Here is a 25,098-nt window from a genome sequence, read left to right on the forward strand (position 1 = left end):
TCTCATACCCAGAAAAATAGTAGCATTCGGGTGAAATGGGAAAATAGATATGTTTCCAGAGTTTACCCACTGTCAGGCCTTACTTGATATAATTACATAAATATGCACACTAATAAAATGAAAAATGAATTAAAGGCTGAGGATGATGTGCTCACAGAAGTGGGATGAACAATGGCCATAACAACAAATGAACTGTAAAATCAATCTGTGGTTAAGTCGAAGTTACTGTTGATGCATAACATTAAAAAAAAAAACAAGATAATAATTAACTAAAATCTTGGAAGTTTTAGCACAGGAATGTGTGTATGCATCAGTGTGTATAGGTGTGAGTGGAGTGGGGGATTTAAAGGCCCAAGAAGACTGCCTTCTTTAATGGGAAGTCAAAGACTGATTGATGTTAGATTTTGATAGAAAATATAATATTAAATGGGTGTGAAAAATTTAGTATAGCCACTGGTAAAGATTGAAATAGAGTATTTCCAAACTGTTAATGTGGAAAAGCCTAAATACTTCCAACTGACTAGAAGAAACCACACAAAAGACATTCTATAGAATACATATAAAATAGGATGACTAGAATTAATGTAAATAAATTGGTATTCAAATAAAAAAGTGGGCTGTCTAATTCCCACAAGTCAATAAATCTTGGGATAAAATTATAAACTTGGCTATGGTTTGTTCATAGGCAGGGTTAGTCAAGGAATATCTCATTTTATACCCATTGCCATATTTCCTTCATAAAAGTTCTATGCCTCAGGGATATATAAACAGCTTACAGAAAGAGAAGAAAGCTTTAATATTTGCATATTAACAAGGTCATTCTAGCAATATATGAAGGAGGGATTGAAAAAAAGGGGCAGTTGAAATACTCTGGAAATTCTGAAGTTACTGTTTCACACAAAGATCAAATAAGACAGTATGCTGAGTAGTAGTAATACTGAAGAATGCTTGTAGATGTTATTTTTTTTTAATTCCATGAAAACAATTCTATTAAACGTTATGGTGGAAAAGTATGCTATGTGGGCCATCATGGTGTATAAAAGAAGGACTAGAATGACCTGTGGGGTTAAGAAAGTTTCCCAGAGGACCTAACTTTAGGTTGTCTCCCATATGATTAATAAGCATTAGCTGGGGAAAATGGGGGGCTGAAGCAGAGAGCAGAGTACCCCAGGAAAGGGAACAGGAGGTGGAAAGAAACATGGCTCTGGGACTGAAAAATTACCACTGTGACAGGCGTGTAGGAAAAAAAAGTGGCATGGGATTAGGGTGGAGAGTTAGGCAGAGTTTGGGTTAAGGGTTTTTTTTTTAAATTAATTTTTATTGGAGTATAGTTGGTTTACAGTGTGTTTCTGCTGTACAGCAAAGTGAATCAGTTATACGTATACATATATCCACTCTTTTTAGATTCTTTTCCCATATAGGCCATTACAGAGTATTGAGTAGAATTCCCTGTGCTATACAGTAGGTCCTTATTAGTTATCTATTTTATATATAGTAGTGTGTATATGTCAATCCCAATCTCCCAATTTATCCCTCCCCCTTCCCCCTTGGTAATGATAAGTTTTTCTACATCTGTTGAAAAAATTTTATTTTGAGAGTAATGAGAAGTAATTGTAGGTTTTAAAGCAGAAAAGTGTTGATAATAATAGAATTGTGTCTTTAAAAGAATCCTCTATGTCTGCCCTGTCAACAGACCGTAGAGAACAGACTTGAGGACATGGGAGGCGGGGTGGGGGGAGGGGGAAGGGGAAGCTGGGACGAAGTGAGAGAGTGGCACTGACATATATACAGTACCAAATGTAAAATAGATAGCTAGTGGGAAGCAGCCACATAGCATAGGGAGATCAGCTCGGTGCTTTGTGACCACCTAGAGGGGTGGGATAGGGAGGGTGGGAGGGAGGCTCAAGAGGGAGGGGATATGGGGATATATATATACATATAGCTGATTCACTTTGTTGTACAGCAGAAACTAACACACCATTGTAAAGCAAGTATACTCCAATAAGGATGGAAAACAAAAAGAACCCTCTAGTTTCTGTGTAAAGAATGGAGAGTTCAGAAGATATGTCAGCAGGACTATTAGAAGTCTAATTAAGAGATGATGGTGACCTGGACTAGGATGGTGGTTGATGAGATGGAAAGAAATAGACAATTTAATAAGTACAAAATAGAATCGACAGGAATTGGTGATGCTGGAATGTGAGTATGCTAGTTTTCTATTGTATAACAAATTACCACCAATTTAACAACCTAATACCGATTTGTTTGCTCACGGTTCTGTAGGTCAGAAGTCCAGCACAGTGTGGGTGGAAATTCTATTTAGGTATCAGAAGGCTGAAATCAGGGATTTCTTATGAGTTATCTGGAGTTTCTAGGGAAAAATGCACTTCCAAGCTCCCTCATGTTGTTGGCAGAACAACTTTTCTCAGGATTGTAAAATTGAGGCCCCATATTTTACTGGCTGTTAGCTGGGAGCTCTTCTCAGCAACTAGCGGGTGCTTGTATTCCTTGCCAAGTGACACTCTTTATTTCAAAACCTACATTGCAGAATCTCCCTCCTATGGAATCCCTCTGCACATCAGATTCCTTTTGGCACAAAATGCCTATCCTTTTAAAGTAGTCACCTGATTAGAGCTGGCCCAGTGAGGATAATCTCCCTTTCTCACAGTCAACTGTGCCACACAATATGACATAATCATGGGACTAATATCCCATTATACTCACTGGTCCCTTCCACAGTCTCAGGGAGGAGATGTTAAAAGGGCCTGGGTCATCTGGAACATTTTAGAAGTCTACCTACCACAGTGAGATTTAGGGATACGTCAAGGATAACATCAAGATATTGGCCTTGGTTCATTGGTTAGATGATTGTGCCATTTTCTGGGATATCGTTTGATAGCATGAGTCAGTTTGGGACATTTTTGAATTTGAGAATTCTTGTCTAAAGAGGCATTCAGGTGGTCATATTGGTAGGAATATGTGAATCAAATGCTTAGAATTCTTAGATTACTAACGTGCACTATGAATGTTCAAGTGTATACCGCCTTTCCCAAACACATTTGATTAAAGAAACTTGATTTCACAGAGCATTGAAGGACTAGAGCTGTATGGGGAAAATTGCCTTAAGGTATAATTCAGAAGAGAGAATATAAAGTCATCAGTCACAGGGAGTCTACAGATTATTTTTATTATCTATAAAGGAAGTGAAGCAGAGATGCTATGCTGTACCACAAGAGGTTTGCAAAAATAATGTATCATTCAATAAAAAGTATTAGGAAGCATGCTCTCAAGGAGTTAACTGTCTTTTGCATTATCTTGGCTCATAAAGTGAATATAGTTCCAGAGTTTATTTCTCTGGATTAGTTTAAGTACCATGAAAATTTTCTGAGATTATGGAGGGAAAGAAATTTCTGGGTTTTTTCTTTCCCTTTTAGCAAGCTAATGTTTTATTATTTAGTATAGCCTTTCATATAATTGCTTATAGTTTATAGAAATATGCTGAAGTGACAACAGAAAAAAATCCTAAAGGATAAGCTCTGTTAATTATGAGAAATGTGTGATGAGTGATATGGAACAAAAGAAATCAAATAAGAAGATACGAGAGCTCAGGGATCTGTTTTACTCCCCTTAAGCCAGTAAATTTCATGTAGGAAAGAAAAGGAATATACAGAGAGAAAAGGGAGGATGTTCCAGCAATACTTGAAACGATACTGGCTTTTGTGAGTGTGAGCCATGGAAGTCCACAGGGATGAAAATTGCATGATTTGTATCCTTCACACAACAGAATACAAATTATAGAATGTGTCAGGGAAAGTGAAAGTGCACCCTTGATAGGAATGTAAAGTAGCAAGGACAAAAGAACAAGTTCTTAATCCCCAAAACAAAAAGATATTTGCTTCAGTTAAAATTAGCTAAAGTCAGTTCACATTCAGTAACTGTAAATCTAATGAATGTGTCCACTCAACTCTTCCATGCTTAATGAGGAAAAAAAATTTAAATTAACAGTATATGTCATTTATATTACATAAATTACCACTGTATGTATGGTCATAGGTGTTCATCTGTTATGTCATGTATGTTCAATAAGCAAGTAATAGAAAATCATGTAATTTGTAACTCTATGTTTTCTTAAAAGCCAAAGAATTGAGAAACGTTGAAAATTTCTTATATTAGATAGCTACACTTTTGTTAGGAAATTAGAAAAAGGTATGTGAATTCACAAAGTTATTTTTCACAGTTCTGGGATTCTATGCCTATAGATGACTACTGTCACATTTCATTAATGTATCATTCATAAATAGAATTCGTAATAACCTTGTTGAATGAGTAGTCTGTGTCTGCCTAAGCATCACTGGCAGCTTCTACCAATGTTAAGGGAGGTGATGCCATTGACTCACTTTCATTTTATTGAATCAAGTAATCAAAAATTCTATAAGCAGTTTTAACTGCTGTGTTCACGTGTGCCCAACTTTTTTCTTCTTAACAGAAGACTAGTGTTTCTATGTCTTAATGAGTTGTGACAAATTAGATTAACTGAGATTCTTTCTCCTCCTCCAATAATTTAGTAACTTAGGCCTTAATGTTCCTATGAGTATATCGATCTAGGCAAGAAAATAACAAAAAATGGAAAATACGTTAAGGATTTTGAGACCAGCACGTTATATTGAATTACTGATGTGAATCATCCTGTAGGAGGTCTTTATCTTATAGGCAGAAAAGATTTTTAAGCAGGAAGATCAGTACTTTGGTATTAATGTTCTTTCAGGTATGTAAACCTTGTTGAAACAATAGTTTTACCAATGTGACCTTCTTTGGACAGGTGGTATTCAGAGTAGGTATAAAAAAAAAGATCGTGGCTTCAGATAACTTGTGTTTGAATTCTGGAAGCTGCATTTACAAATTGTCTACACTTATGAAATATTTTTAATCTTTTGAGCCTCAGTTTCTTTGAACTGAATTTGGAACTCACAGGGTTGCTATAGGAAATAAATAAAAATAAAGAAGGGGAACCAGGAATACAGTGATGTATAATAATAATTATTATGATAGGCCAGTTTTTTATCTCCAATGTACCATGTTTCTCATCCTACATACTCTTCCTGGGTGATTACATACAAGTCTAATTACCATATATATTTTTATTATACTCAAATTTATATCTCCAACCCAGATTTCTAAGATTCAGACTCTTATTTTCAATTTGTAAATTTTCATTTCTTTATAAACACATCTTTTTTTTCCTGCCAGGAAAAAAATTAATAGTAACAATAAGGCTTTTTATTATTTTTTTGGTTAGAATAAAGACTCAGTCCATCTTATTAACAGTATCCAAAGTTTCCTAGAATGTTCACTGAGCTATCTTACTCAGGGTAACAGAACTGAACTCTTCCTTCCTGCATATTGCTTTTTTGGTATTCTCTCTATTTTTTTTTCTTTTATGCTAGAAAACCTGGATCCCTCTTGATTCTCTTAAGTCCTTCATCCATTATACACAATCAGTCACTGTCATTTGTTCAGAGTGATTTTTGTTGATATAACCAAAGAAAATCTCAAGAATTTTGTGAAATTTAGGTGTACAGATGAAGCTCTTGTTTCCTTTAGGTTTGGAATTACAAGGCTGTGAGACTGGATCTGTTATTGCCACTTTGTCACTACGAGAGAAAAAAAATGCCTGAAGATAGAGCTAAGTTTGGGGAAGCAGGTCTGGGATATGGAACCAAGGCAATGCATGATGGTGACGTCATTAGTGCCTCTTATCAATTTGTGCTTATACTCAGGCTTTTCGTTCCTTTTTTGCTGTGGCATTTTGGATTGGGTTCCCTGGCACTTGGAACTGAGGGATTCCTGACTCACTTGCATGATTCTCTATCGCTATAATTTTACTTTAGTTCAGGATTTCATCATCTCTCATGGATTGCTCCAAATCCTCCCCTGCTGATCTACCCTGCTGTCATATTTCTCATCGGTTCTATACTCCACACAGGTCTCAGAATAACTTAGCTAATACACAAACCTGACCATGTCATGTCCCTGCTTAAAACATCTTTTCTGGCTATAGAATAATGACCAATATCTTTAACCTTGTGTTTGAAACTCTACAAGATGGAGCACCCACATAGAGTTAGGTCATAACTCTATGACCTAACTTACCATCTTTTTCCTCCTCTCAATATTTGTGTGTCAGCAGCATGGAACAGCTAGTGTATTTCCCTTACAAACACACTGCAGTGTTTTTCAATGCTTTCACTTTACTCAAGTCTTCTTTTGCTTAGAATACTCTTTCATTTTGCCTGTTGCAGATTCTAACTGCTACTATTCATTCTCCTGTTAAGAATCAAATTACATTTATGAAAGTCTCCTGACTCACCTCACACTCTTCCAAACCTGGGTGAGGTGCTCTTAATCTGTGCTTTCAGAGCCCAATTGTTACTTTTATTATTGTATTTACTATATTATACTGAAAACATTTGTTTATCTCTAATAACCTCCCTTCCTTCCACCACTGTCCAACCCACATATATGAACATGTCTTACTTTTCTTTGAATCCTTAGCACCTTGATAAGTTCCTGGCAATAATGCCCAATACATATTTACTGAACAGATGAATGTAAAAGAGAAAAATGCCACCTTGCTACTTGGCTCTTACATTAAAGGACTTTGTAGTTGAGCAGAGACGATGGAAATATATTTCTAAAGGAAACAAGAGAACATTATTTCAGTAAACAAAATATAGAATCAAAAGAATTATTTTTCTCCTCCAGGGTTGAAAAACATGATTGCTACTGCTTCTTTCAACCACCTCAGAAACTGTGATATAATTTTGCAGAAGAAGAGAACTAAATATGCTGGCCCAGTTTGACAGAGGTTGAATTTGTACATCAACTTAAAAACTAAGTTTACACCACTCTTCCATTAGAGATGAATATATCTTCAATATTCATCTATTAAAGTCAAATTGACACTTCTGTTTTCAATTGCACTAATGTATTGCATTAAAATTTTCAAACCTTATTATAGCTTACTGGTGGCCTAATGACTGCAGTATATTTCAATTTTATTAGAACAGAAAGTACAGGAGGCTATTCTAAATTTTATTTGATATACCCCTTTCCATATGGCCACAAGAATTACTTTTTATCCTATTGCTCCAGTTGGGATGTTCTCCCCTCTTCCTTTTTATTTCCTCCTTTCATTCACAACAAAAGCCATTGGTGCCGTCTCCCCAATTCTCCCAAATACCCACCCATAACACATTCAATCTTTATTCTTCACTTTATCTCAATATTATTTCAGCACATTGTAGATTAGGGTCCAATGTCAAAGGATTGGCAGGATTTCTGGGTGAGGTGAAAGAGGAAGAAACCCTACATGGTGGTTGATCCTTGTACTAACCTTTCCTCCAGTGCTGCCTCAACCTGACTCCAGTGCTGTAGTCACTGGGAGCACTCAAAACACCACTCTATCTCTTTGCATTTTGATTCTTAGAAGATTGTAGACGGACTAATAGGACTCTTAAATTGAAGTCAGCTGAGATCAAAACATCATTTCCCCCCTCTCCTTTTCCATTTTCTTATTACAAACAAGAAATTTAGTCCAGATTCTTTGAACTTAAGAAAAATAAAATTTCTCTCATCTCTGTGCCTTTCTCTAGTTGCTGCCCTTTTAAAATTTTTCTCTTCCTCATTACATTCAAGAACTGTGAAAGCGAGGGGGACCTTCAAGTTGGTGGGGGAGTAAGACGTGGAGATCACCTTCCTCCCCACAACCACATCAAAAATACATCTGCAGGGGCTTCCCTGCTGGTGCAGTGGTTGAGAGTCCGCCTGCCGATGCCGGGGACATGGGTTCATGCCCCACTCCGGGAGGATCCCACATGCTGCGGAACGGCTGGGCCCGTGAGCCATGGCCGCTGAGGCTGCGCAGCCGGAGCCTGTGCTCCACAACGGGAGAGGCCACAACAGTGAGAGGCCCGCATACCGCAAAATAAATAAATCAATAAATAAGTAAATAAATAAATAAATACATCTACATGTGGAACAACTCCTACAGAACACCTACTGAATGCTGGCAGAAGACCTCAGACCTCCCGAAAGACAAGAAACCCCCCACGTACCTGGGAAGGGCAAAAGAAAAAAAAAAAAAAACAGAGACAAAAGAACAGGGATGGGACCTGCACCTCTGGGAGGGAGCTGTGAAGGAGGAAAGGTTTCCACACACTAGGAAGGCCCTTCGCGGGCGGAGACGGCGGGTGGCGGAGGGGGAAAGCTTCAGAGCCGCGGAGGAGAGCACAGCAACAGGGGTGCGGAGGGCAAAGCGGAGAGATTCCCGCACAGAGGATTGGTGCCAACCGGCACTCACCAGTCTGAGAGGCTTGTCTGCTCACCCGCCGGGGCGGGCAGGGCTGGGAGCTGAGGCTCAGGCTTCAGTTGGAGAGCAGGGAGAGTAGTGGGGTTGGAAGCGTGAACACAGCCTGAAGGGGGCTGGTGCACCACAGCTAGCTGGGAGGGAGTCCAGGAAAAAGTCTGGACCTAAGAGGCAAGAGACCATTGTTTCGGGGTGCACAAGGAGAGGGGATTCCTTCCCTGTCTGCCCACAGAAGGCAGAGCACTGCCTAAACGAGCTCCAGAGATGGGTGCGAGCCATGGCTATCAGCTTGGACCCCAGAGATGGGCATGAAAAGCTAAGGCTGCTGCTGCAGCCACCAAGAATACTGTGTGCAAGCATAGGTCACTATCCACACCTCCCCTCCTGGGAGCCTGTGCATCCCACCACTGCCAGGGTCCCGTGATCCAGGGACAACTTCCCTGGGAGAACACATGGCATGCCTCAGGCTGGTGCAGTGTCACGCCGGCCTCTGCTGCCACAGACTCGCCCCACATTCCTATTATAACTACTGTACCCCTCCCTCCCCCTGGCATGACTGAGCCAGAGCCCCCTAATCAGCCACTGCTTTAACCCCGTCCTGTCTGGGCAGGAACAGATGCCTGAGGGCAACCTACACACAGAGGTGGGGCCAAAACCAAAGCTGAAGCCCAGGAGCTGTGCGAACAAAGAAGAGAAAGGGAAATTTCTCTGGGCAGCCTCCGGAGCAGCAGATTAATTCCCCCCAAGCAACTTGAGGTACCCTGCATCTGTGGAGTACCTGAAGAGGCAACGAATCAACCCCAAATTGAGGCTGTGGACTTTGGGAGCAGCTGTAGACTTAGGGTTTGAGACTGACTTCTTTCTGATATTTATTTTTATCTTAGTATAGTTTTTAGTGCTTGTTATCATTGGTGGATTTGTTTATTGGTTTGGTTGCTGTTTTTTTTTATTATTCTTTATTTTATTATTTAATTTAATTTTATTTATTTATTTTCTTTCTTTTTTTCGCCCTTTTCTACTGAGCCATATGGCTGACAGGGTCTTGCTCCTCCAGCCTGGTGTCAGGCCTGAGCCTCTGAGCTGGGAGAGCCAAGTTCAGGACATTGGTCCACCAGAGACCTCCCAGCCCCATGTAATATCAATCTGTGAGAGCTCTCCCAGAGATCTCCATCTCAGCGCTAAGACCCAGCTCCACCTAATGCCCCGCAAGCTCCAGTGCTAGAAGCCCCATGCCAAACAACTAGCAAGACAGGAACAAAACCACACCCATTAGCAGAGAGGCTGCCTAAAATCATAATAAGGTCACAGACGCCCCCAAACACTCCACCAGACACTGCCCTGCCCACCAGAAATACAAGATCTAGCCCCACTGATCAGAACACAGGCACCAGTCCCCTCCACCAGGAAGCCTACACAAGTCATTGAACCAACCTTACCCACTGGGGGCAGAAACAAAAAACAATGGGAACTATGAACCTGCAGCCTGCAAAAAGGAGACCACAAACAGAGTAAGTTAAACAAAATGAGAAGACAGAGAAATATGCAGCAGATGAAGGAGCAAGGTAAAAACCCACCAGGCCTAACAAATGAAGAGGAAGTAGGCAGTCTACCTGAAAAGAATTCAGAGTAATGATAGTAAAGATGATCCAAAATCTTGGCAATAGAATGGAGAAAATACAAGAAAGGTTTAACAAGGACCTAGAAGACCTAAAGAGCAAACAAACAATGATAAGCAACACAATAAATGAAATTAACATTTCTCTAGAAAGAATTAATAGCAGAATAACTGAGTCAGAAGACTGGATAAGTGACTTGGAAGATAAAATAGTGGAAGTAACTACAGCAGAGCAGAATAAAGAAAAAAGAATGAAAAGAATTGAGCACAGTCTCAGAGACCTCTGGGACAACATTAAAATGTACCAACATTTGAATTATAGGGGTCCCAGAAGAAGAAGAGAAAAAGAAAGGGACTGAGAAAATATTTGAAGAGATTACAGTCAAAAACTTCCCTAACATGGGAGAGGAAATAGTCAATCAAGTCCAGGAAGCACAGAGAGTCCCATACAGGATAAATCCAGGGAGAAACACGCCAAGACATATATTAATCAAATTATCAGAAATTAAATACAAAGAAAAAATATTAAAAGCAGCAAGGGAAAAGCAACAAATAACATACAAGGGAATCCCCATAAGGTTAACATCTGATCTTTCAGCAGAAACTCTGCAAGCCAGAAGGCAGTGGCAGGACATATTTAAAGTGATGAAAGGGAAAAACCTACAACCAAGATTACTCTACCTACCAAGTATCTCATTCAGATTTGATGGAGAAATTAAAACTACGGACAAGCAAAAGCTAAGAGAATTCAGCACCACAAACCAGCTTTACAACAAATGCTAAAGGAACTTCTCTAGGAAAGGAACACAAGAAAGGGAAAAGACCTACAAAAACAGACTCAAACCAATTCAGAAAATGGTAATAGGAACATACATATTGATAATAACCTTAAATGTAAATGGATTAAATGCTCCAACCAAAAGATATAGACTGGCTGAATGGATACAAAAACAAGACCTGTATATATGCTGTCTACAAGAGACCCACTTCAGACCTAGGGACACATACAGACTGAAAGTGAAGAGACGGAAAATGATATTCCATGCAAATGGAAATCAAAAGAAAGCTGGAGTAGCAAACCTCATAAAAGACAAAATAGACTTAAAAAAGACTATTAAAAGAGACAAGGACACCACATAATGATCAAGGGATCAATCCAAGAGGAAGATATAACAACTGTAAATATTTACGCACCCAGCATAAGAGCACCTCAATACATAAGGCAAAGGCTAACAACCGTAAAAGGGAAAAGTGACAGTAACACAATAATAGTGGGGGACTTTAACACCCCACTTTCACCAATGGACAGATCATCCAAAATGAAAATAAATAAGGAAACACAAGCTTTAAAAAACACATTAAACCAGATGTAGTTAATTGATATTTATAGGACATTCCATCCAAAAACAACAGAGTACCTTTCTTCTCAAATACACATGGAACATTCTCCAGGATAGATCATATCTTGGGTCACAGGTCAAGCCTTGGTAAACTTAAGAAAACTGAAATCATATCAAGCATATTTTCCAACCACAATGCTATGACAGTAGTTATCAGTTACAGGAAAAAAACTGTAAAAAATACAAACACATGGAAGCTAAACAATACACTACTAAATAAGCAAGAGATTACTGAGGAAATCAAAAAATACCTAGAAACAAATGATGATGAAAACACGACAACCCAAAACCTATGGGATGCAGCAAAAACAGTTCTAAAAGGGAAGTTTATAGCAATACAATCCTACCTCAAGGAACAAGAAAAATCTGAAACAATCTAACCGTACACGTAAAGCAATTAGAGAAAGAAGAACAAAAAACCCCAAAGTTAGCAGAAGGAAAGAAATCATAAAAATCAGATCAGAAATAAATGAAAAAGAAATGAAGCAAACAATAGCAAATATCAAACTAAAAGCTCGTTCTTCGAGAAGATAAGCAAAAGTGATATACCATTAGCCAGACTCATCAAGAAGAAAAGGGAGAAGACTCAACTCAATAGAATTAGAAGTGAAAAGGGAGAAGCAACAACTGACGCTGCAGAAATACAAAGAATCATGAGAGATTACTACAAGCAACTATATGTCAATAAAATGGACAACCTGGAAGAAATGGACAAATCCTTAGGAAAGCACAACCTTCCGAGACTGAACCAGGAAGAAATAGAAAATATAAACAGACCCATCACAAGCACTGAAATTGAAACTGTGATTAAAAATCTTCCATAAACAAAAGCCCAGGAACAGATGGCTTCACAGGCAAATTCTATCAAACATTTAGAGAAGAGCTAACACCTATTCTTCTCAAACTCTTCCAAAGTATTGCAGAGGGAGGAATGCACCCAAACTCATTCTACAAGGCGACCATCACCCTGATACCAAAACCAGACAAGGATGTCACAAAGAAAGAGAACTACAGACCAATATCACTGATGAGCATAGATGCAAGAATCCTGAAGAAAATACTAGCAAACAGTATCCAATAGCACATTAAAAGGATCATACACCATGTTCAAGTGGGGTTAATCCCAGGAATGCAAGAATTCTTCAATACACACCAATCAATGTGATTCACCATATTAGCAAACTGAAGGATAAAATCCATATGATAATCTCGGTAGATGCAGAAAAATCTTTTAACATAATTCAACACCAATTTATTGATAAAGAACTCTCCAGAAAGTAGGCATAGAAGGAAATTACCTCACCGTAATAAAGGCCATATATGACAAACCCACAGCCAACATTGTTCTCAATGGTGAAAAACTGAAACAGTTTCCTCTAAAATCAGGAACAAGACAAGGTTGTCCACTTTCACCATTATTATTCAACATAGTTTTGGAAGTTTTAGCCACAGAAATCAGAGAAGAAAAACAAATAAAAGGAATCCAAACTAGAAAAGAAGTAAAGCTGTCACTGTTTGCAGATGACATGATCTTATACATAGAGAATCCTAAAGATGCTACCAGAAAATTGCCAGAGCTAATCAATGAATTTGGTAAAGTAGCAGGATACAATATTAATGTACAGAAATCCCTTGCATTCCTATACACTAATGATGAAAAATCTGAAAGAGAAATTAAGGAAACACTCCCATTTACCATTACAATAAAAAGCATAAAATACCTAGGAATATACCTACCTAAAGAGACAAAAGACCTGTATGCAGAAAACTATAAGACACTGATGAAAGAAATTAAAGTTGATACAAACAGCTGTAGAGATATACCATGTTCTTGGATTGGAAGAATCAACATTGTGAAAATGACTATACTACCCAAAGCAATCTACAGAGTCAATGCAATCCCTATCAAACTACCAATGGCATTTTTCACAGAACTAGAACAAAAAATTTCGCAATTTGCTTGGAAACAAAAAAGATCCCAAATAGCCAAAGCAATCTTGAGAAAGAAAAACGGAGCTGGAGGGATCAGGCTCCCTGATTTCTGAGTATACTAGAAAGCTACAGTAATCAAGACAGTATGGTAGTGACACAAAAACAGAAATGTAGATCGATGGAACAGGATAGAAAGCCCAGAGATAAACCCGCAAACATATGGTCACCTTATCTTTGATAAAAGAGGCAAGACTATACAATGGATAAAAGATAGCCTCTTCAATAAGTGGTGCTGGGAAAACTGGACAGCTACATGTAAAAGAATGAAATTAGAACACTCCTTAACACCATACATAAAAATAAACTCAAAATGGATTAAAGACCTAAATATAAGTCCAGACACTATAAAACTCTTAGAAGAAAACATAGGCAGAACACTCTGTGACATAAATCACAGCAAGATCCTTTTTGACCCACCTCCTAGAGAAATGGAAATAAAAACAAAAATAAACAAATGGGACCTAATGAAACTTAAAAGCTTTTGCACAGCAAAGGAAACCATAAACAAGATGAAAGGACAACCCTCAGAATGGGAGAAAATATTTACAAATGAAGCAACCTACAAAGGATTTATCTCCAAAATATACAAACAGCTCATGCAGCTCAATATCAAAAAAAACGAAACAACCCATTCCAGAAATGGGCAGAAGACCTAAATGGACATTTCTCCAAAGAAGATATACAGATTGCCAACAAACACATGAAAGGATGCTCAACATCACTAATCATTAGAGCAATGCATATCAAAACCACAATGAGGTATCACCTCACACCAGTCAGAATGGCCATCATCAAAAAATCTACAAACAGTAAACGCTGGAGAGAGTGTGGAGAAAAGGGAAGGTTGCACTGTTGGTGGGAAGGTAAATTGATACAACCACTATGGAAAACAGTGTGGAGGTTCCTTAAAAAACTAAAAATAGAACTATCATATGACCCAGCAATCCCACTACTGGTCATATGCCCTGAGAAAACCATAATTCAAAAAGAGCCATGTACCACAGTGTTCATTGCAGCACTGTTACAATAGCCAGGACATGGAAGCAACCTAAGTGTCCATCGACAAGATGAATGGATAAAGAAGATGTGGCACATGTATACAATGGAATATTAGTCATAAAGAGAAACAAAATTGAGTTTTTTGTTTGTTTGTATGTTTGTTTTTGCGGTACGCGGGCCTCTCACTGTTGTGGCCTCTCCCATTGCGGAGCACAGGCTCCGGACGCACAGGCTCAGCAGCCATGGCTCACGGGCCCAGCCACTCCGCGGCATGTGGGATCTTCTCGGACCGGGGCATGAACCCATGTCCCCTGCATCGGCAGGCGGACTCTCAACCACTGCGCCACCAGGGAAACCCCCAAGTGCTTTTAATGGCTATACTGACTTAAATTTTCCTGCCACATTTTTTGATAAAGACACTAAAATCAGATTCTGGCAAACTATTTTTGTTGTTATTAAGGGCCAAAAAGTAAATATTTTAGGCTTTTGTGGCACATGCAATCTTTTTCTTAAAAAAAAACAACAACACTTAAAAAATATAAAAACATGCTTAGCTCACAGGCTATATAAAAATAAATCATTTGCCAAATATACCATGAACAACTTTTTATTGGAGGGAATAGACAAACTACCATCTCTCTCTCCTTTCTCTCTCTCTCTGTATGTGTGTGTGTGTGTATATATATATACATATATATATATATATGTATATATATATACACACACATACATTTGAAATTTTAGAAAAATTAACTCATCATAGGAAAACTCAAATAACCAAATTTAACCCTGGAAGAGAGAAATTCTAAATAGAACATTTGTTACTGAAGAAAAAAACTTTAAAGAGTTACATTCCTAAAAGTCAGCAGGCTCAAATATTTCATGAGTTAGCCCTGTCAAAACTTCTAAAACAGATAATCTGGTGCTATTTAAGCTACTTCAGGAATAAGAAAAATAGATATTTATTTTTGCTGATATTAAGAATCACCAAGATAAATTAAGTGTATAATAAAGATGTGTGACAGTGTTTACAGTATGCTCCCACTTGAGTTTCCAGAAAGCCATATTTATATACACTTGTAAGTACAAAAAATTTCTGGAATTTTACAAAAAATAATCTGTTCCTAGTGGTTGCTTTTGGGGAATGAACTTCAGAAGGAGACTTGCTTTACACTTCATACCCTTTCATTTTCATACGAGGCAGTGTGCATTTTTTATCATGACACGTTTAACTTTTTCAGTAACTACAGTGTTTTAAAATAAATGTTAGAATTCTGAAAAAACACAATGACAAGAAGTCAGCTGTCTTGGGAAATGCAATTCAGAATAAAAGAAACCAAAAAACATGAAATAGCCAAGTAGAAAAGTGAACAATTCAATTCATCATTCAGATGTTTTCATAATGCTACATCTAGACATTTTGAAACCCTTGACATTTGCATACTTTGATATCATGCAGTCTTAAAATCAGTAATGTTTTTAAACATTAAAAATGTATTATGATATATTTAATACCCTCAAAATGATGAAAGAATAATATCACAAGCACAAGCTTTTATCAACACATCCCAAAGTTTGAGTAGACCATCACCAATGTAACTGAAGTATCCCCAAATTTATCCACTTATCCTACCACTCTCCTCATCAGATCTAGCCTCCATCCTGGAATTCCCCCTTCCTTTTCTCCTTTTCTTTGTGATATATGTGTATGTATATAATACATATTTTTAAATAAATTATTGATTACTTCTACTTTGAAATGTACTAGAAGGTATTTGTTTTTATGTTACTTCAGCATTATTAACATTCAGTATTACTAGCTTGTGAGAGTCATTCATGGGAGTTGTTCAAGAGATACAAGTAGCGTTAATTAATTTGCTTTCACTGTCCAATAGTCCCTATTATACTCCTTTCCAAAACTGAATCATCTTTCTCTTGAAAATGGATATTTGTGTTATTTAAAGAGTTATTGCTATTAAAACAGTTCTGTTGTAAACATTTTTCAATATGCCTCGTTCATTTGTGCAAAAATTTCTCTAGCCAAAGCAATTTACAGTTGGGTTGCTGAGATGTTTTATCTTTATATAGTATTTCATGAAGTCCAAGGTGCCATCTGTTGTAAGATATTATTTTATATACTAATATAAAAGTAAAAACACCAACTACTGTGTTTTATAAGATATATCCTGATTACAGAGATGATAAAATGTGAAGAAGTGTGCACCTTAAAATTAATGAAATGTAATCGATAATGCCAGAGTGCTATATAAAGAAATAATATTTATGTGCATATTTGCAAGAAGTTTCTAAGAATGTCTGTTGTTCTACATCCACACCAATATTTGGTATTATCAGATTTTATAATTTTTCCTTTCTTGTGAATATAAAATGGGATTCTGATTATAGCTTGCATTTCTTAATTAATAAGAAACTTATTTTACAACTTATACAAATTATGTATAATTTCTAATTTATTCCTGGTATTTTCTTTATTGACCATCCCAGAGAGTCTATTATTCTTTTCACAAAAGGATTAATTTAGGAGAATTACAATTTTTTTAAATTTTATGAGTTTAAAATTATGTTATTTTGTTATTGCATTCTAACCATGCATGTGGGCAGAGAACAAATTCTGTGTAAAAGCAATTCTCTGAATTTTATTGAATCTTGTTTTATAGCTTATGCTTGATCAAATTTATATTACAAGTTTGAGTCAAATGGGTATTTTCTAGATGTTAGTATTCTATACACGCCTATTGATCAAGCATGTTGTGTTATTCTAATCTTCTGTAGTTTGAGAAATGTGAAAATATTTTCATACAATAATTGAAGGTTAGTTATCCTTCTTCAAGGTTAATTTGGTCAAACCACAAAATATTTTTGTAAATACAAAGTTTTTTTGTAAATTCTTGCACAAATGAAGGAGGCATTGTAAGATTGGCTTTTAATAAAATTTTATTATACAAGGTATAGTTAGTGTTTCCAAGTTTCATTGCTGTTGATATCTTTTTGGAAAAGTCAATAATTGCATTACATTTTCAAAATTTATAAAATGGCAAGATTGATCCTTTTTGGTGAAAAATATAGCTCATAGTTTATTTTTTCATGCGTTAGCTGTTTTGTATAACATTTGTATTTCGTTTTAAATACTGGAGATTTATTGTTGTTTTAAATTGCAGTTATACTACTAAGGTTTTATCATGAACTGTTTTAATCATAGGTTGAATGGCTCTTCCTGAGAATTACCCACACAATCTCTTAATGAGGTGAATAGTCAATTCAAACTTGAAAGGAGTCAAATTTGAGATATCTGCAATTTTATGTCACTTTTCTGCCCAGAGCCCCAGAACATTTTACAAAGGACAAATATAGATCAGCAGAAGATTACATGTAAAATTCAATAGTTTTACAATCTAAGAATTTTGAAGGATATAACATATATCAACTAAACACAATACATGTCATTATAGAACCAAGAAAGCAGGCTGTATCATTGGTGCTAATTATATCTTTTAAAATCAGCTTTCAAAATAAATGGGTTAAATAGTGATAAATTCCTTCATCAGTTTGATATGTTCTTAATTTTGAAAAATGATATAAGAAAAATTGTTAAACTATAATATCAGGAAATTACCTCATCTGAAAACAGCATCTAATGATAAAAAATGAGTAATATCGTGGACAGCCTGTATTGTGATTTAAATGTGTGTTGTTACATAAATTATTGTCACATATTTCCACTTTCTTGAACTCTTGGCCAATCTATCTTCATTATTACATTGCAATGCTAAACAATCTATGAAATAAGTGTTCTATAATATATTTATAGTGTTGATTAACTTTCATAGACTCCTAATTATTCTCCATGCCTTACCTGTTTTTTCTACTAGATACAATTTCCATTTTAAAGTACCCTATATAAGATGAATATTCCTTTCATCCCCATTGCTTAAACAATTAAATCCAAACACTATTCTAGGATTAAAGATATGCTAGAAATAACGTGATAATACTTTCTGGTATGCCTGAGACATTCTAGGTTTATACCTGTTGTCCTGGCATAATTATTAGTAGTGTCCCTTTCACTCTTGAAAGTGTCCTGTTTCAGAATATATAGCATCCTATTCAAACCATATTCCAAACAACTTTCCCAGTGTTACCTTACATTAGAGTGTTCTGTGCATCTCATTCTCAACCCAAAGTAAATTGCTTAATGCTCCCTATGTATTTTTACTTCTCTTTTCTCTTCTTGGGCCTCTGTTTATACAGTTTTTTTGTGCTCTCTGATCTTCATCCTCAATTGTTTTTGTCTCTCCAAAATTTATCTTAGATATCACCTCTTTCACAGAAGCTTTCCTGATTCCCACTTGGAGGCAGTCTTTTCTTTCTCTAATTTGTATTTTATCTATATTTAATTAATGGGATGATTTCCATTTTTACTTGAGGTTATTTAGTAAACATCTGACCTCCACTACTTGATTTGATGTTCCTTCAAGGCAGAATTAGTGCATTCTTTTTTTTTTTTTTTTGTGAGAGGGCCTCTCACTGTTGTGGCCTCTCCCATTGTGGAGCACAGGCTCCGGACGCGCAGGCTCAGCAGCCATGGCTCACGGGCCCAGCCGCTCCACGGCATGTGGGATCTTCCTGGACCAGGGCACGAACCCATGTCCCCTGCATCGGCAGGCAGACTCTCAACCACTGCGCCACCAGGGAAGCCCTCAGTGCATTCTTGTTTTATCATTCATAGTGCCTTACATCTAGCACTGTTGGTGGGAATGTAACTTGATACAACCACTATGGAAAACAGTATGGAGGTTCCTTAAAAAACTAAAACTAGAACTACCATATGACCCAGCAATCCCACTACTGGGCATATATCCTGAGAAAACCATAATTCAAAAAGAGTCATGTACCAAAGTGTTCATTGCAGTGCTATTTATAATAGCCAGGACATGGAACCAACCTAAATGTCCATCTACAGATGAATAGATAAAGAAGATGTGGCACATATATACAATGGAATATTACTCAGCCATAAAAAATGAAATTGAGTTATTTGTAGTTAGGTGGTTGGAACTAGAGTCTGTCATACAGAGTGGAGTAACTCAGAAAGAGAAAGATAAATACTGTATGCTATCACATATATATGGAATAAAAAAAAAAGGTACTGATGAACCTAGTTGCAGAGCAAGAATAAAGAGGTAGACATCGAGAATGGACTTGAGGACATGGGGTGGGAAGGTGAAGCTGGGGCAAAGTGAGAGTAGCATCGACATATATACATTACCGAATGTAAAATAGTTGGATGGTGGGAAGCAGCAGAATAGCACAGAGATATCGGCTTGGAGCTTTGCAGTGACCTAGAGGGGTGGGATAGGGAGGATGGGAGAAAGGCTCAAGAGGGAGGGGATATGGGGACATGTATATGCACGTAGCTGATTGGCTTTGTTTTGCAACAGAAACTAACACAGTATTGTGAAGCAATTATACTCCAATAAAGATATATTAAAAAAAAAAGTACATCCTAGTAAAGAGAGGATTGTAGTGGACGATTTTACATTTCTAAGGTTATAATGTTATGCATATAATGTTAGAGAAGAATTTACTGTTCTTTAGGTAAATGGAGCAAACCTTGCAATGAATTACGTTGTTTTTAAACATTTTATAAAATGTTGAAGACAAATAATTATCTTAATATTACTTTGTGTTGTCATTTTCTTATTTGCTACTCATAGGATACTATAAATAAAAATCTTTTAAAAGGTTATTGATTCATATCTCAAACACAAAGGTAGATATTCCAGTTTCTAAAATTATTATATTTTACATATTACTAGCATTAGAAAATGCTTCCAGAGCTACTGAAAGGAGCTTCAGCCCTCACTCTGAAACCTACAGTCTGAGGGAATTCCAGCCAAACCCAGCCCTTGTAAGCTTTGCTTTTAAAGCCAGGTTTCTTCAAGCCTTGTGCTTTAAAAACTGCTCAATATAGTGCCTCCACTATAGACCTGGGAATGTAGCAGTAAATTCACTGATTCTTAAAGTCAATGAATACTAGAAAAGTAAGAAATCAGATCTTCTGTATTCTAATTTGTTGTTTTTGTTGTTGTTTTTCTACTTCCAAAGTCTTTCTCACACTATAGAGTCTGAGGAAAGTTATATATAAAGTCAGAGAGAAATTAGTATTTTGTATTTAACCAAGCAAGCCCCCCAAATCAAGTGATTTGATAATTAAAATCCCTTGGCACTAGATTAATGAATCAGTAGCTACTAAAAAGATGCATTGTGATAAGATCCATAATGAGATTCAGAGTGAAAAAAGATGCAGTTTATTCAAATAGTTCAGCTGTCCCATCAGGGACAGTAGATAAAAAGGAATCACAAACCTTGGTTCTTGGACTGACTGTCATTTTGCCAAGCCAATTAGACCTCTTGATCTCTTTAAGATTGGCTTCTCTGTACTTTCGGCAGACATGGACACAGGGAGAATATTAATGTGAATATTATTGTAACTAAAATGTGACCAAGTGATGATGTAGAAATATGGTTACTTTACAAGAAACTTTTAACATAGCTGAATAATATAGATCTAAGTATTTTACAGGTTAAAAAATCAGGGCCAGGGCTTCCCTGGTGGCGCAGTGGTTGAGAGTCCGCCTGCTGATGCAGGGGACACGGGTTCGTGCCCCGGTCTGGGAAGATCCCACATGACATGGTGTGGCTGGGTCTGTGCGCCATGGCCACTGAGCCTGCGTGTCCGGAGCTTGTGCTTCGCAACTGGAGAGGCCACAACAGTGAGAGGCCCGCGTACCGCAAAAAAAAAAAAAAAAAAAAAAAAATCAGGGCCAGAGGTTTAAAAAGTTTCCATTTATTTTACATTTCTTATGCAATGAACTGATACTTTCTAAATCCTTTACAAATCACATTCTACACATATACTTTTTTATATATTCTAAACTCTTCTTATAACATGAAATTTCAATCCTGCATGTCCGTATAGGATTAGTGAAATAAAAGCTCTTGTCCAAAGAATTTGGGAGAAAGTATTAAATTTAACCAGTATTGTTCCGTTTTTAAAAACTGATTTTTTAAAAAAATATTTGTTTAGGGGCTTCCCTGGCGGCGCAGTGGTTGAGAGTCCGCCTGCCGATGCAGGGGACATGGGTTCGTGCCCCGGTCCGGGAAGATCCCAAGTGCCGCAGAGCGGCTAGGCCCGTGAGCCATGGCCGCTGAGCCTGCACGTCCGGAGCCTGTGCTCTGCAACGGGAGAGGCCACAACAGTGAGAGGCCCGCATACCGCAAAAAAAACAAAACTTTTTTTTAAATAACAAAAATTAATTATGGGCGGCTCTTAAACAGTGTTATTTATCATTTCAGATATGGTAATATATAGTCTGTTTATAGGTGTCTATAAAGATTCTTAGTATTCTTTTTGATTAGTTAGCTTCCTTTCTGCTTGAATGATACTATGTGTTCCTTACACAGGCTGTTGATCTTTCCACTGTAAGCCACAGTGATTTCTTTTACTCTGTTTTTTCCCAACTTCCTGTATAGCCTTCCTCTTTTCATCTACTTCTTCACCTCAGTCTTGTCTTTTTCTTTTTCTATACAAAACCATTCAACTATTTGAAGTCCAGATCAATTTCTGTTTATGGAGTCTTCACTGATGATTCAAAGTTAATTTAATTCAACAGTATGTGTTGTGCATAATATGTAATTTATTTCTTAATTATATTCAATTTAGAATTCCATTTTATACCATCTTGCACTGTGCTATAATTCTTCCTTGTACATGTATGTCTTCTCTTTCAAATAAGATTATAAGTAATTAGAAGTTTGGAATTAAATTAACAGCAAACCACATATAGATAGATTTTTATATGCTTTTAATATTTACAATGTGCTTGACATTAAGACTCCATTCTGTGCTTTGGATAAGTTTCTGAAATATACTTTTGTATATTTACTTAGCAGGTAACATCAGCAAAATGGTGGAGTAGGAGAGACCACCAATTGTCCTCCCCCACACACACACAAATAATTAGATGGCTATCCAGTAAGAAAGTAGTTCTGGGAGGATAGTTGAAAATCATTAAATTTAGTGACAAGTATTCTGAGGTCTTGTTCTTTGGTGGAATTGCGAATTTTCTTTTTCTCAATTGAGACTTGTTCACAAAGACTCCATCTAACAACTACTTGTATTTCCTGTTAGTGACTGTGTAAGGTTAAGTCCTACAAGTTTAAAAGTCACTTTGTTATTGCAGAGCATTTACCCACAATATATGCCATCCTTGAAAACGTATATGGCTAGGGAATGACCTAAATACTTTAACACTGTGACAAGCAACTAATATCAGTGAAATCACAACTTTGATATACTGGTCATATTTTTGAATATACATTAAATAAACACATAAATTAGCATAATAATATTCATCCTTTTATCACCTATAATTATTTTACTCTTATCTGCATTATAATAGCCATGTATGCTTGGTAATTTTATTTCTCTGATAGTTGAAGAAATATGATTCGCTCATTGTATTCATTCAGTGTTTCACAGTGAGACATTCAAGCACTGTCCCAGTGATATGTCGGTTCAAAAGTTAAGTGAGATACAGAATCAACAATAACAAGTAGGGCTTACAGGCACCTTAACTGAGACAGAAGAAAACAATTTTGTACTCTGTATCCTCTATTCCCTTAATGTCTTTGTAATTCAAACTTGTGAAATGGCCTGCTGTGCACTGTGGCTTGAGGGCTTTGAGGACCTATAAATCCCTAAATATTTGTTTTCTAGATCCATATAATGCAGCTGTTCCAACCTGCATGGCCTGATAACTTCAGTGTTAGAAAGAGCAGATAATGAAATACAAGAAAGTGCTTTGTATTATGGGGTGGGAGTGAACATGGAAAGAGAGTTTGGAGAAGTAGAGGACATTTTTAAAGCATGTAAAATCATGGAGAAGGATTCTCCTTGAAATATAGAATAGCTCGGAAACAAGATGAATACACCATTTACCCAGGTGTGGGGTGAGGAGACGAGAAGGGGAATTAGGAGAGCAGCTCAGATAAACTTTTCCTCAGGCTGGATGCAAATACTGTACTAAGAAAACATTTCTTTCAGACATCTAGGATACTTACGGTATCTGGCTTAGTACCTTTAGGCTTAATGTTTTAGAAGGATTGACCAAACTAACAGTGACTGATTGAGGGCAGAACATCCTAAGCACCACTGATGCAGTAGCTGGGACAAAGCATTGTACTGTTTATTTCTAGAAGGTAAAAACTTTGTCTCTCTTCTCTCCTTGGGCAGGAATAACTTATGTTCTACACTGTATATACCTTGCATTTCAGTCAGGAGAAAAAGGGGGCATTGGTGCTCTACTACTACAGAGAGTTCTCATGGGAAAAGAAAAACATTGGCCCAGTGAATAAGAACAGCTAGATAAAATGATTAAAATCTATTGTATCACTCTCTGAGTCCACCCAGTTATGTCATGGGACAGGAAATACATACGTATACAATGGAATTAGTATTCAATATAAGAAACATTTTTTTTCTTGACTATTTTGAATATATAAACAGTAGAGGTTCATTTGTGGGGTTTTTTTTTTTTTTTTTGCTAGGCCTATCTGAATATGTACACAGAGATTACTGGAAAAAAGATATAATCTGATGTAAGCTATACTCGGTCAAAGTGTCATTAGAAAGTTTGTTCCTTCCAAAATTATGTATGCAAACTTTTAGAAATTATATTGGCTATATTGTACTGGTCTTTGATATATTAGTACTTTAAAGAAAGATTTTCATGGTGAACAATGATATTCATAGTATTTTTCTTTCCTGGCTATGTCAAGAGCTTTTGTTCTTTTCTATTAGGTGGAAAGAGCAAACAGACTATTTCTATTTCAGCTTATTTAGTTGTACGTGCAGACTTTCACATCATTTAGAAGAATTACATAATGGGAGTCAATTTATTTTGCTGTCATCTTTTTCAGTTGAATTTAAAAAAAATTATGCTGAAAGAATACTATATAGTGATAATGGCGACAGTTTTTGTACAATATGGTTTATTTCCTAAGCATATATATTTGTTTCTTAGAAAGTTAATGTTTTCCCTATATTTTTATTGGCTACTCTGTGTTCTGATGCTGAAAATTCATAGAAAGTCATTTTAATTAAGCTTTTAAATTTTATTTATTTATTTTTCGTTTCAAGAAATTGTCTCAATTTAGCAGATTATAGGTTTGTTGGAAAGACATATCCATAGAGAATCCAGAAAAATCTGGACACAAAATAGTTTGTTAAAGTTGAGCTACACATAGATCTTTGAACTAGTGGCATTTTTTTACAATAATTGAGAGACAGCTACACATTTCTGTATTCCTATCTCTACGATTTGGCTTCTTCTTCTTTGTATATTTCCTCTACCTCATTAGTTTTGCTTACTTATAATTTTGATAGCCTTATAACTTCAGTTTATTAAGCCCTTTACAACCCACCCCTTAATGGCTAATCCTGCCTTTCATTCCATCACAAATGACTGTTCAATCTGAAGATTACCTCCTTTGTTGTAGGTTAGTTTGCCATAGGTGCATGGGTTTATTTCTGAGTTCTCAATTTTGTTCCATTGTTCTATGTGTTTGTTTTGGTGCCAGTACCATGCTGTTTTTTTGTTTTTTGTGGTACGCGGGCCTCTCACTGTTGTGGCCTCTCCCATTGT

Source organism: Leucopleurus acutus (assembly GCF_964270905.1).
Source record: "Leucopleurus acutus genome assembly, chromosome: 6".
Taxonomy (NCBI): Eukaryota; Metazoa; Chordata; class Mammalia; order Artiodactyla; family Delphinidae; genus Leucopleurus; species Leucopleurus acutus.